Genomic DNA, 12133 nt, shown 5'->3' on the forward strand with positions numbered 1-12133 from the left:
ATCTGCTAAAAGAGGATTAGATTCTCTTTTTGGATCTGCTAAAAGAGGATTAGATTCTCTTTTTGGATCTGCTAAAAGAGGATTAGATTCTCTTTTTGGATCTGCTAAAAGAGGATTAGATCCTCTCTTAGGATCTGCTAAAAGAGGATTAGATCCTCTTTTAGGATCTGCTAAAAGAGGATTAAATCCTCTTTTAGGATCTGCTAAAGAGGATTAGATCCTCTTTTAGGATGCTGTTGTTTTTAAGCTGGTATTGGAATCTGTTAAGTGTCGGTCTTCCCTAATGCGCTTTGTGCACGGTTTGTTACTGTTTAATAATGGTTTAATAACTCATTTGGGACAGGCTGCCAGTGTATATATGCATGGTAGACTTATATCGTGAGTAGAGAACTACTTAAAGTTCCCCTTGAAAAGTGAGTTTGCTGGGCAGTGCCACTCATCCCGTGGGTGAACTCACCGCCACTCATCCCGTGAGTGAACACACCACCACTCATCCCGTGAGTGAACACACCACCACTCATCCCGTGAGTGAACACACCACCACTCATCCCGTGAGTGAACACACCGTCACTCATCCCGTGAGTGAACTCACCGCCACTCATCCCGTGAGTGAACACACCGCCACTCATCCCGTGAGTGAACACACCGTCACTCATCCCGTGAGTGAACACACCGCCAGAGCAGCATGTACCTCATACACAAGGCAGAAAACCTGCTGGGTTGTTCATCCTGTCACTTGTACCCAGTCGTGTCTTAGACAGTCTCGGGCCCAGAGACTTAGCCAGCATCTCCCGGGTCGCAGAGTGTCTTACTGTACTGTATAGCTGTCGTCTGCCTCCACAATCTTCACCAGTACTCGCATCACAGACAAAATCTTGCTATTAATCATTCCTTCCCTCGACCATCTTCCTTTTGTTCATAATGATTGATGTTGCTGGCTGCAACAGAGGCCCCAAGGACGGTGTTGATGGGGGCCCCAAGGACGGTGTTGATGGGGGCCCCAAGGGCGGTGTTGACGGGGCCCCAAGGACGGTGTTGACGGGGGCCCCAAGGACGGTGTTGACGGGGCCCCCAAGGACGGTGTTGATGGGGGCCCCAAGGACGGTGTTGACGGGGCCCCAAGGACGGTGTTGATGGGGGCCCCAAGGACGGTGTTGATGGGGGCCCAAGGACGGTGTTGATGGGGGCCCCAAGGACGGTGTTGATAGGGGCCCCAAGGACGGTGTTGATGGGGGCCCCAAGGACGGTGTTGATGGGGGCCCCAAGGACGGTGTTGATGGGGGCCCCAAGGACGGTGTTGATGGGGGCCCCAAGGACGGTGTTGATGGGGGCCCCAAGGACGGTGTTGATGGGGGCCCCAAGGACGGTGTTGATGGGGGCCCCAAGGACGGTGTTGATGGGGGCCCCAAGGACGGTGTTGATGGGGGCCCCAAGGACGGTGTTGATGGGGGCCCAAGGACGGTGTTGACGGGGTCCCCAAGGACGGTGTTGACGGGGCCCCAAGGACGGTGTTGATGGGGGCCCCAAGGACGGTGTTGACGGGTCCCCCAAGGACGGTGTTGACGGGGCCCCAAGGACGGTGTTGATGGGGGCCCCAAGGACGGTGTTGACGGGGCCCCAAGGACGGTGTTGACGGGGTCCCCAAGGACGGTGTTGACGGGGCCCCAAGGACGGTGTTGACGGGGCCCCAAGGACGGTGTTGACGGGGCCCCAAGGACGGTGTTGACGGGGCCCCAAGGACGGTGTTGATGGGGGCCCCAAGGACGGTGTTGACGGGGTCCCCAAGGACGGTGTTGACGGGGCCCCAAGGACGGTGTTGACGGGGCCCCAAGGACGGTGTTGACGGGGCCCCAAGGACGGTGTTGACGGGGCCCCAAGGACGGTGTTGACGAGGTCCCCAAGGACGGTGTTGACGGGGCCCCAAGGACGGTGTTGACGGGTCCCCCAAGGACGGTGTTGACGGGGTCCCCAAGGACGGTGTTGACGGGGTCCCCAAGGACGGTGTTGACGGGGCCCCAAGGACGGTGTTGACGGGTCCCCAAGGACGGTGTTGACGGGGTCCCCAAGGACGGTGTTGACGGGTCCCCCAAGGACGGTGTCACGTATGGGCCGGAGGGCCCGACTGGACCCGCCAGCAGGAAGCGCCAGCAAGGATGACGCTCCTATAAATAACTGACCAGACCTACGTGAAATACGGTGGTTATCTTGAGGTTATCTTGAGATGATTTCGGGGCTTTTTAGTGTCCCCGCGGCCCGGTCCTCGACCAGGCCTCCACCCCCAGGAAGCAGCCCGTGACAGCTGACTAACACCCAGGTACCTATTTTACTGCTAGGTAACAGGGGCATAGGATGATAGAAACTCTGCCCATTGTTTCTCGCCGGCGCCTGGGATCGAACCCAGGACCACAGGATCACAAGTTCAGCGTGCTGTCCGCTCGGCCGACCGGCTTCCTGAGAGGTGCAGGAGAGAGGGAGAGGAGGGAGGGAGGGGGTACGAAGGGACGAGATGTACGAATTCTCGCCAAGACCATGAACCTATATGTTCAATCTTCTGTACAGGTTACATTCGAAAGGCGATGAGTATAGAGATGAATAGGAGTAGAGAGGAAGAGTAAGGTGGGAGTGTGGTGGGGGAAGGGAAGAGTACCCTAATGACGAACCCTCCCCCCTCCCAATTCATCGTTATTGGGTACGAAAATTGGGTTACGTAATGCTGGGAATTTGCGTGAGGGTGGGAGGGGGTGGGTGGGGGTGGTGTGAGGGGGTGGGGGTGGAGCAGAGGTGGCAACAGCCACTCCTCGCTCTCTGGGCTGCTCATGCACGCACAAAATGCAGCAGTTGCTATGCACTGGCCACGATGGAAGCCAGTACTCTCAAATACCGTATCGATCCCCCCCCCCCCCCCCCACGGCGAGACCTTTCATCCTCACCTCCATTCACCCAACATCTACCCCTCCTCCTCCTCCTCCTCCTCCTTTACCCCTTTAGGTAATGGGATGGGGGGGGGGGGGGGTTCTCGATGTGAGAGTACTTACCTAACCAACCCGTTCTCGCAAGTACCTCCAAGGAAGTGCGTGAGGGCGTGCTCACCTAATTGTGCTTATGAGGGAAGGGGGTGGGGGGGGGGGGTATTGAGCTTCGGCTATTTTATCTCTCCTTTAAACTGTCAAAAGTATATATAATATCTATGACTCACTGGGTACTTAATTTCCACCGGTGACTCCCTTTGTTAGAGTACCATCAGTACTAAACTAGTTTTCCTCCTAAGTCCTCCAAGTTAGAGTTCCATTTGTCCTGTCTGTTCTTCGTCAATTCCCCTGAGAAATTTGTAAGTGGTAATCATGTCTCCCCTAACCCTTTTGATGTGTAATGCCTAACCCTTTGCTTGTAGCTCATACCTCTTAGTACTAGCACTAGTCTGGCGGCATACCTCTAAACTTTCTCCAGTTTCGTCTTGCCTTTGATTAGGATTTTACGCTGGAGAAGAATATCCCAGGATTGGTCTGAGATGTACGAGGTCCATAATAATTCCTTACACAGATTTCTTAAGGAATTTATTATATTGGCCAACATAGCACATGCCGCTGATGATATTCGATTAATGTGGGCTTCAGAGTACAGTCTGGGTATGTCATCAACCTCCTACATCTTCCTCTCTACCAGATCCGTTTAAGGATTTCATCTCCCAGTTCGTCCCACGAGTCTGGCCTTCTGCTCTACCTAGTTTCATTAGTGTATTGGTTTAAGTTCAACTCAAGAAGAGTCATTTTGTCTGTTCATCTTCCAGTCTCTTGCCGTTTTCTTTCTTAAACCTCTGGGGAGCCGGTGGCTGAGCGGACAGAACACTGGACGTGTGATCCTGCGGTCCCGGGTTCAATCTCGGGGGAGCCGGTGGCTGAGCGGACAGAACACTGGACGTGTGATCCTGTGGTCCCGGGTTCAATCTCGGGGGACGTCGAGAAACAATTTGCAGAGTTTCTTTCACTCTGATGTCCCCTGTTACCTAGCAGTAAATAGGTACCTGGGAGTTAGTCAGCTGTCACGGGCTGCTTCCTGGGGGCGGAGGCCTGGTCGAGGACCGGGCCGCGGGGACACTTAGCCCCGAAATCATCTCAAGATAACCTCAAGATAACCTCCATATATATTTTTGGCATAATCAGCAAAAATGGTCAGGAGTGAGTGTATGTGGGACTCCTCTGGCGACAGCTTACCTCTCACATTGTTGTTATGATGATTGATTGATGAAGATAATGCCACCTAAGAGGTGGCACGGGCATGAATAGCCCCGTAACGTTATGATGCTTTAGGTGCGCCCTTATATCCTGGAGCACCTTCCCTGACGGTCCGAGCATCTTAGCCAACTCTTACGGGACACTGTGACAACGGTTGTCAGACAAACCCCAAAATATGCAGTCTGTCCAGCCTTCTCTATGTTGTCTCATATGTGTTACTCAGAGGTATAATTCCATTATACTCGGGAGGGAAGATTTACCCTCAATAAACCCGTGTTGGAGGGACGACACAACGTCCCTGCTCTCCAGGGGCCAGATTCACGAAGCAGTTACTCAAGTACTTACGAACGTGTACATCTTTCCTCCATCTTTGACAGCTTTGGTTACATTTATTAAACAGTTTACAAGCATGAAAACTTGCCAATCAACTGTTGTTATTGTTATAAACAGCCTCCTGGTGCTTCGGAGCTCATTAACTGTTTAATAATTGTAAACAAAGCCGAAAAAGTTTGAGAAAAGATGGACAGGTTCGTAAGTGCTTGCGTAACTACTTCGTGTATCTGGCCCCTGGTATGCTGCTTGCCTCTTTCTCGCCATCTTCTCCATCACCTTGTATGGTAAGCAAAGATGGGGACACTGGCCTCTAGTTCAGTGCCTCCTGAATTAGAGGCTCAGGTCGCTTCTTGTGTATCTTTATTATTTGTATTTATTCTCCCCCACGGGAGAGCTCAAGGAGACATGATCACTACCTACAAAATTATCTGAGGAATTGACTGGGTAGATAAAGATAAACTGTTTTACATGGGTCGTACGCGAGCAAGGGGACACAGGTGGAAACGTAGTACCCAGATGAGCCACAGGGATGTTATAAAGAACTTTTTCAGTGTCAGAGTAGTTAACAGATGGAATGCATTAGGGGGTGATGTGGTGGAGGCTGACTCCATACACAGTTTCAAATGTAGATATGATAGAGCCCAGTAGGCTCAGGAATCTGTACACCTCAGGAATCAGGGAGCCGGTCGGCCGAGCGGACAGCACGCTGGACTTGTGATCCTGTGGTCCCGGGGTCGATCCCGGGCGCCGGCAAGAAACAATGGGCAGAGTTTCTTTCACCCTATGCCCCTGTTACCTAGCAGTAAAATAGGTACCTGGGTGTTAGTCAGCTGTCATGGGCTGCTTCCTGGGGGTGGAGGCCTGGTCGAAGACCGGGCCGCGGGGACACTAAAGCCCCGAAATCATCTCAAGATAACCTGTTGATTGACGGTTGAGAGGCGGGACCAAAGAGCCAGAGTTCAACCCCCGCAAGCACAACTAGGTGAGTACAAACAAAGAAGTTTGTGTGTGTGTGTCCACTCGGCCTCACCGCTGAATGGACAGCTATCGGGGGTCGTAGTCCTAAGGGCCCGGGTTCGATTCCCGGCAGAGGCAGAAACAAATGGGTCTATTCACCTAGCAGTAAATAGGTACATGAGAGTTAGATAGCTGCTACGGGCTGCTTCCTGGGGGAGGTACTCACCTAGTTGTGCTTGCGGGGGTTGAACTCTGGCTCTTTGGTCCCGCCTCTCAACCGTCAATCAACAGGTGTACAGATTCCTGAGCCAATTGGGCTCTATCATATCTACATTTGAAACTGTGTATGGAGTCAGCCTCCACCACATCACTGCCTAATGCATTCCATCTGTTAACTACTCTGACACTGAAAAAGTTCTTGCTAACGTCCCTGTGGCTCATTTGGGTACTCAGTTTCCACCTGTGTCCCCTTGTTCGCGTACCACCAGTGTTGAATAGTTTATCTTTGTCTACCCTGTCAATTCCCACGTGGATTTTGTAAGTAGTGATCATGTCTCCCCTTACTCTTCTGTCTTCCAGTGTGTGTGTGTGTGTGTGTGTGTGTGTGTGTGTGTGTGTGTGTGTGTGTGTGTGTGTGTGTGTGTGTGTGTGTGTGTACTCACCTAGTTGTACTCACCTAGTTGTGTTTGCGGGGGTTGAGCTCTGGCTCTTTGGTCCCGCCTCTCAACCGTCAATCAACAGGTGTACAGATTCCTGAGCCTATCGGGCTCTGTCATATCTACACTTGAAACTGTGTATGGAGTCAGCCTCCACCACATCACCCCCTAATGCATTCCATTTGTCAACCACTCTGACACTAAAAAAGTTCTTTCTAATATCTCTGTGGCTCATTTGGGCACTCAGTTTCCACCTGTGTCCCCTTGTGCGTGTTCCCCTTGTGTTAAATAGACTGTCTTTATCTACCCTATCAATCCCCTTCAGAATCTTGAATGTGGTGATCATGTCCCCCCTAACTCTTCTGTCTTCCAGCGAAGTGAGGTTTAATTCCCGTAGTCTCTCCTCGTAGCTCATACCTCTCAGCTCGGGTACTAGTCTGGTGGCAAACCTTTGAACCTTTTCCAGTTTAGTCTTATCCTTGACTAGATATGGACTCCATGCTGGGGCTGCATACTCCAGGATTGGCCTGACATATGTGGTATACAAAGTTCTGAATGATTCTTTACACAAGTTTCTGAATGCCGTTCGTATGTTGGCCAGCCTGGCATATGCCGCTGATGTTATCCGCTTGATATGTGCTGCAGGAGACAGGTCTGGCGTGATATCAACCCCCAAGTCTTTTTCCTTCTCTGACTCCTGAAGAATTTCCTCTCCCAGATGATACCTTGTATCTGGCCTCCTGCTCCCTACACCTATCTTCATTACATTACATTTGGTTGGGTTAAACTCTAACAACCATTTGTTCGACCATTCCTTCAGCTTGTCTAGGTCTTCTTGAAGCCTCAAACAGTCCTCTTCTGTTTTAATCCTTCTCATAATTTTAGCATCGTCCGCAAACATTGAGAGAAATGAATCGATACCCTCCGGGAGATCATTTACATATATCAGAAACAAGATAGGACCGAGTACAGAGCCTTGTGGGACTCCACTGGTGACTTCACGCCAATCGGAGGTCTCACCCCTCACCGTAACTCTCTGCTTCCTATTGCTTAGATACTCCCTTATCCACTGGAGCACCTTACCAGCTACACCTGCCTGTCTCTCCAGCTTATGTACCAGCCTCTTATGCGGTACTGTGTCAAAGGCTTTCCGACAATCCAAGAAAATGCAGTCCGCCCAGCCCTCTCTTTCTTGCTTAATCTGTGTCACCTGATCGTAGAATTCTATCAAGCCTGTAAGGCAAGATTTACCCTCCCTGAATCCATGTTGGCGATTTGTCACGAAGTCCCTTCTCTCCAGATGTGTTACCAGGTTTTTTCTCACGATCTTCTCCATCACCTTGCATGGTATACAAGTCAAGGACACTGGCCTGTAGTTCAGTGCCTCTTGTCTGTCGCCCTTTTTGTATATTGGGACCACATTCGCCGTCTTCCATATTTCTGGAAGGTCTCCCGTGTGTGTGTGTGTGTGTGTGTGTGTGTGTGTGAAGCTCAATTGCAATCGAGGTGTGAGACAGAGAGAGATGAAGCCTGAGGCACCCGTCACAGGGAGTGCCATCAACTAGGGTGGTGGAGGCCAAGGAAGAATTGGGCTGTTACAGGCAGAACAAGCAAGTGATTATGGATGACCTCCCCCCCCTCCTTCCCCCCCCTCACTCGTGGTTGGGGGGTCACAATAAAGAATCAGGACCCCCTCCCCCATCACTCCCCCAACTTCTGGCACCATCACCCCCCCCCCCACTTACTAGACCTCTGGCACTGCCACCACTCCCCCCTCCTCCTCCTCCTTCCCCTCCCTCCCTACTGTGCTTTTCCACCATCCACGTCCTGGCAACACAACACACACACCATCGACCCCTCCTTCAACGACCCCCTCCCCCCCTCCAGTGGCACTACCCCCACCCCCCCTCCAGTGGTACTACCCCACCCCCCCCTCCAGTGGCCCTACCCCCCCCCCCTCCAGTGGCTCTACCCCCACCCCCCCTCCAGTGGCCCTACCCCCACCCCCCCCTCCAGTGGCACTACCCCCACCCCCGTCCTCAGCGATCCCCACCCTCTCTCTCCAAGCTCTACAATACCCACTTCCCGAATCCCGACAACCCAATCCCGACAACCCAATCCCCTCTCCATCCTTGAGGACCCCAACCAACCTATCCAATCACCAGTCTACCACCCCCTATCACCACCAACCCCTCCCCCACCCCGGGTTCCTATTAGACTCTACCAACCCCTATGTTATCCCGCCATTCGACAACCCCGCTACTGACACCTTTGCTAAGGTGCAAGAGGTCATTTTGCATTACAAAGCCAATGAATGGCAGCATAATTCCGGTGGAGGGAGAGGTCGATACCTTCATGACGTCAATGGTAGGGCAACTAATGACACACACACACACACACACACACACACACACACACACACACACACACACACACACACACACACACACACACACACACACACACACACACACATACACACACACACACACACACACACACACACACACACACACACACACACACACACACACACACACACACACACACACACACACACACACACACACATTAGGAAGTGATGTGGTGGAGGCTGACTCCATACACAGTTTCAAATGTAGATATGATAGAGCCCAGTAGGCTCAGGAATCTGTACACCAGTTGATTGACGGTTGAGAGGCGGGACCAAAGAGCCAGAGCTCAACCCCCGCAAGCACAACTAGGTGAGTACACACACACACACACACACACACACACACACACACACACACACACACACACACACAAGGGGGATACGGATAGCTAGATGGACAGCGCTCTGAACTCGTAATCCTAGGGTTCGGGTTCGATCCCCGGTGATGGCAAAAAACAAAATGGGCAGAGTTTCTTTCACCCTCATGCCCCCTGTTACCTAGCAGTACATAGGTACCTGGGAGTTCGACAGATGTTACGGGCTGCTTCCTGGGGCATGTGTATGTGTGTATGGAAAGAAAAAAAACGGTTGAGAGGCGGGTCCAAAGAGCCAGAGCTCAACCCCCGCGCAAGCACAACTAGGCGAGTACAGAAAATGAGGTAGATGAAGATTGGTTTAGGAAGGGACGCGGCTGGTGACGTGGCTATGACGAATTCGTGACGTATGTTCTGGCACCGGTGACGTCACATGGCGGGGCCCGCCAGCCTTAGCGAGTGGTTAAACAACGGACAGTTTAACAAGCGCCTTTTGTGAGGGGTCAACAGTCTCCTCACACGCCACTCACAACGGCACATGCCTCATTGGGTTCCTGCAGCCACTCATTTCCCACCAAACTGCATCATATCCAGTACTGCAGAGACAGGCGGGCGGAGGCTATGAGACGGAGCAGTGAGTGGGGGAGGGATGGGGCGTGTGTTGGGAGCAGGAGGAGCAGGTGGTGGGAGAATGGGGTGGGAGAAAGGGGGTGGGAGAAGCGTGTGTGGGGTGGGGTTGAGGGGGGAACGAATGGGGAAACTAGGTCGAGCGGGACCTGTGCCTGCCTCAGTACCTTGTCGCTTTGTCTCCCAGGGTTTGCTGAATCCCACGTACTCTCTCTCTCTCTCTCTCCCAGGTACTGACGCTCCCACACATGCTCCCAGGCACACGGGAATACTCACCTGTACCAGGAGACAAGTGACCGAGTTTGTCAACATTCACCTCACTCGTCACCACCTTCTCTGTCAACGGTAACTATGTCACATGGTGACATGGTCACATTATGTGACATTGTGACATGGTGACACGTTATGGTAATGTCTAGCGGCAAGGAAATACTAGTTTCAAGACAGCCATACTTGCTGTAGGTTGATTTACGCATTTGGTCCCAAGGTCTTCTTAAACTGTCTTACGATTCAGTCAAGGAAGAGGATGGGGTCAATAGCGTGGTTGAAACAAGAGGTGTGATATCCTCTTTTATGGATATGGATATACCCATAAAGAGGATAACGAGGTGGTCCGTCCGTTCTGCGATAACAAGTCGGGCTTTTTACATTTCACTGCAAGAGTTGGGCAGTTTAGTGGTTTAGTTTCGAGTGATGAATTGGAGAAATAGTACTTAGCGGACGATGAGTTACAATGACGTAGTTGAAGATATAATGACCAAACTAGGTTATTTCTTTGGTTATTTACTATTGTAGGTTCTTATTGTAGGTTATTTCTTTGATGTTTGTGCTATATTTGTCCTCTTTTTTATTTCCACAGTTGTTTGGCCATGAAGTCTCTGACGGATGATATCTGACGGAGGCACTGTTGTGTACAGTGCCTCCCAGCGCGCCTCCGAGGCCTCAGTCACAGTCACCAAGAGAGGTGGACACGATGATTCAGTTACCTTATAGAGGTGGGCGGGCAGGTTGGCCTACGTGGGTGTGTAGCCTGTGAGGCGGTGAGTGGCTTTTGAAGGGCGGTGGGTAGTGGGTGGCCAAGTTGACATATATGGGCGGTGGGAGGACTAGGGATACTGTGAGTGGGCGGTGGTTTCTACCAGCGGTGTGCTGGGGCAGTTGCTGGGCAGGTTGGTTCAGTGTATTCCAGTGTGAGGACCCTTCCATGCACTCTCGTTTTGGACTGGTCGTCAGGGTGTCTTGCAGGGTCGGAGTTCGATGCCCGATGGTTCCACGTGGTGGGGGCATCGCTCTCTCCCTCCGCCCTCTACGTGTTTTATAGTCGTAATGACTTAATCACCACCTCTCTCTTTATTATTGCTTTATCTGACGTATATCTTCCTTTCCAATTTGCTCTTATCTTTCTGCTTCCTCCTCTGTTCCCATTCTTCCCCCCCCCTCCTCCCCCTTCCTTCCCCCCTCCCCTCCCCTCCCATCACTACAAGTTGCACTCTTGCCCACCCCAATAAGGTAATGTTGTCACCGCTCTGGCTGGAAACATTTCCCTCCCCCAATCCCCCACCACCCCCAACTCTCCCCCCAGCACATGACATCCACACCCCCACCCTCCCCACCCCAACCTTCCACCTCCCTCCCCCAGCCCAACAACTTCCACCTTCTCCCCTACCACCCCAACTCCCTCCACCCCCAACCAACCAACGTCCAAAGCCCCCACCACCACCCCACCACCCACCACAACCCACACTCACTCCTTCCCTCCATCTCTATACTCCCTCCCTCCCTACATTTCCTCCCTCACTCTCCCTCATCAAATATTCGTAGCAGATTGTGAGGGAGTATATGGAGAAGTCCTTCAGTATTTGTAATGGTAATTCAGGCACGACATAAGGAGTGGGGGGGTGGTGGTTTATGGAGAGGGGGGGTGGGTGGTAGTTGGGTGGTAGTTGGGTGGTAGTGGAGGGGGGGGGTGATAGTAATCGTGCTGGTTGTTGTGGTGATGCTGATGGGATGGTGGTGGTGAGGGTGGTGATGCTGGGATGGTGGTGGTGGTGAGGGTGGTGATGCTGGGATGGTGGTGGTGGTGATGGTGATGCTGGGATGATAGTGGTGGTGGTGGTGGTGATGCTGGGATGGTGGTGGTGGTGAGGGTGGTGATGCTGGGATGATAGTGGTGGTGAGGGTGGTGATGCTGGGATGGTGGTGGTGGTGAGGGTGGTGATGCTGGGATGGTGGTGGTGGTGATGGTGATGCTGGGATGATAGTGGTGGTGAGGGTGGTGATGCTGGGATGATAGTGGTGGTGATGCTGGGATGATGGTGGTGGTGGTGGTGAGGGTGGTGATGCTGGGATGATAGTGGTGGTGAGGGTGGTGATGCTGGGATGGTGGTGGTGAGAGTGGTGGCACTTACAAGTATCTACGGGGAAGTGAAGGGAAGTGATGTGGAAGGAGCTGGAGACTTCCACATCTCTTTTACAAGGCATTCCCCCTCCTTGAGCACCCGTACAGGGGACGAGTATTTGCCCCCACACATCTTAAGACACCTCGGCGTTTCCAGCTTTAACTTAAGTCCCGTTGTTCAACTTTCTCTCAATATAAAGATG

This window comes from Procambarus clarkii, chromosome 81 (genome assembly GCF_040958095.1).
Source record: "Procambarus clarkii isolate CNS0578487 chromosome 81, FALCON_Pclarkii_2.0, whole genome shotgun sequence".
Lineage (NCBI taxonomy): Eukaryota > Metazoa > Arthropoda > Malacostraca > Decapoda > Cambaridae > Procambarus > Procambarus clarkii.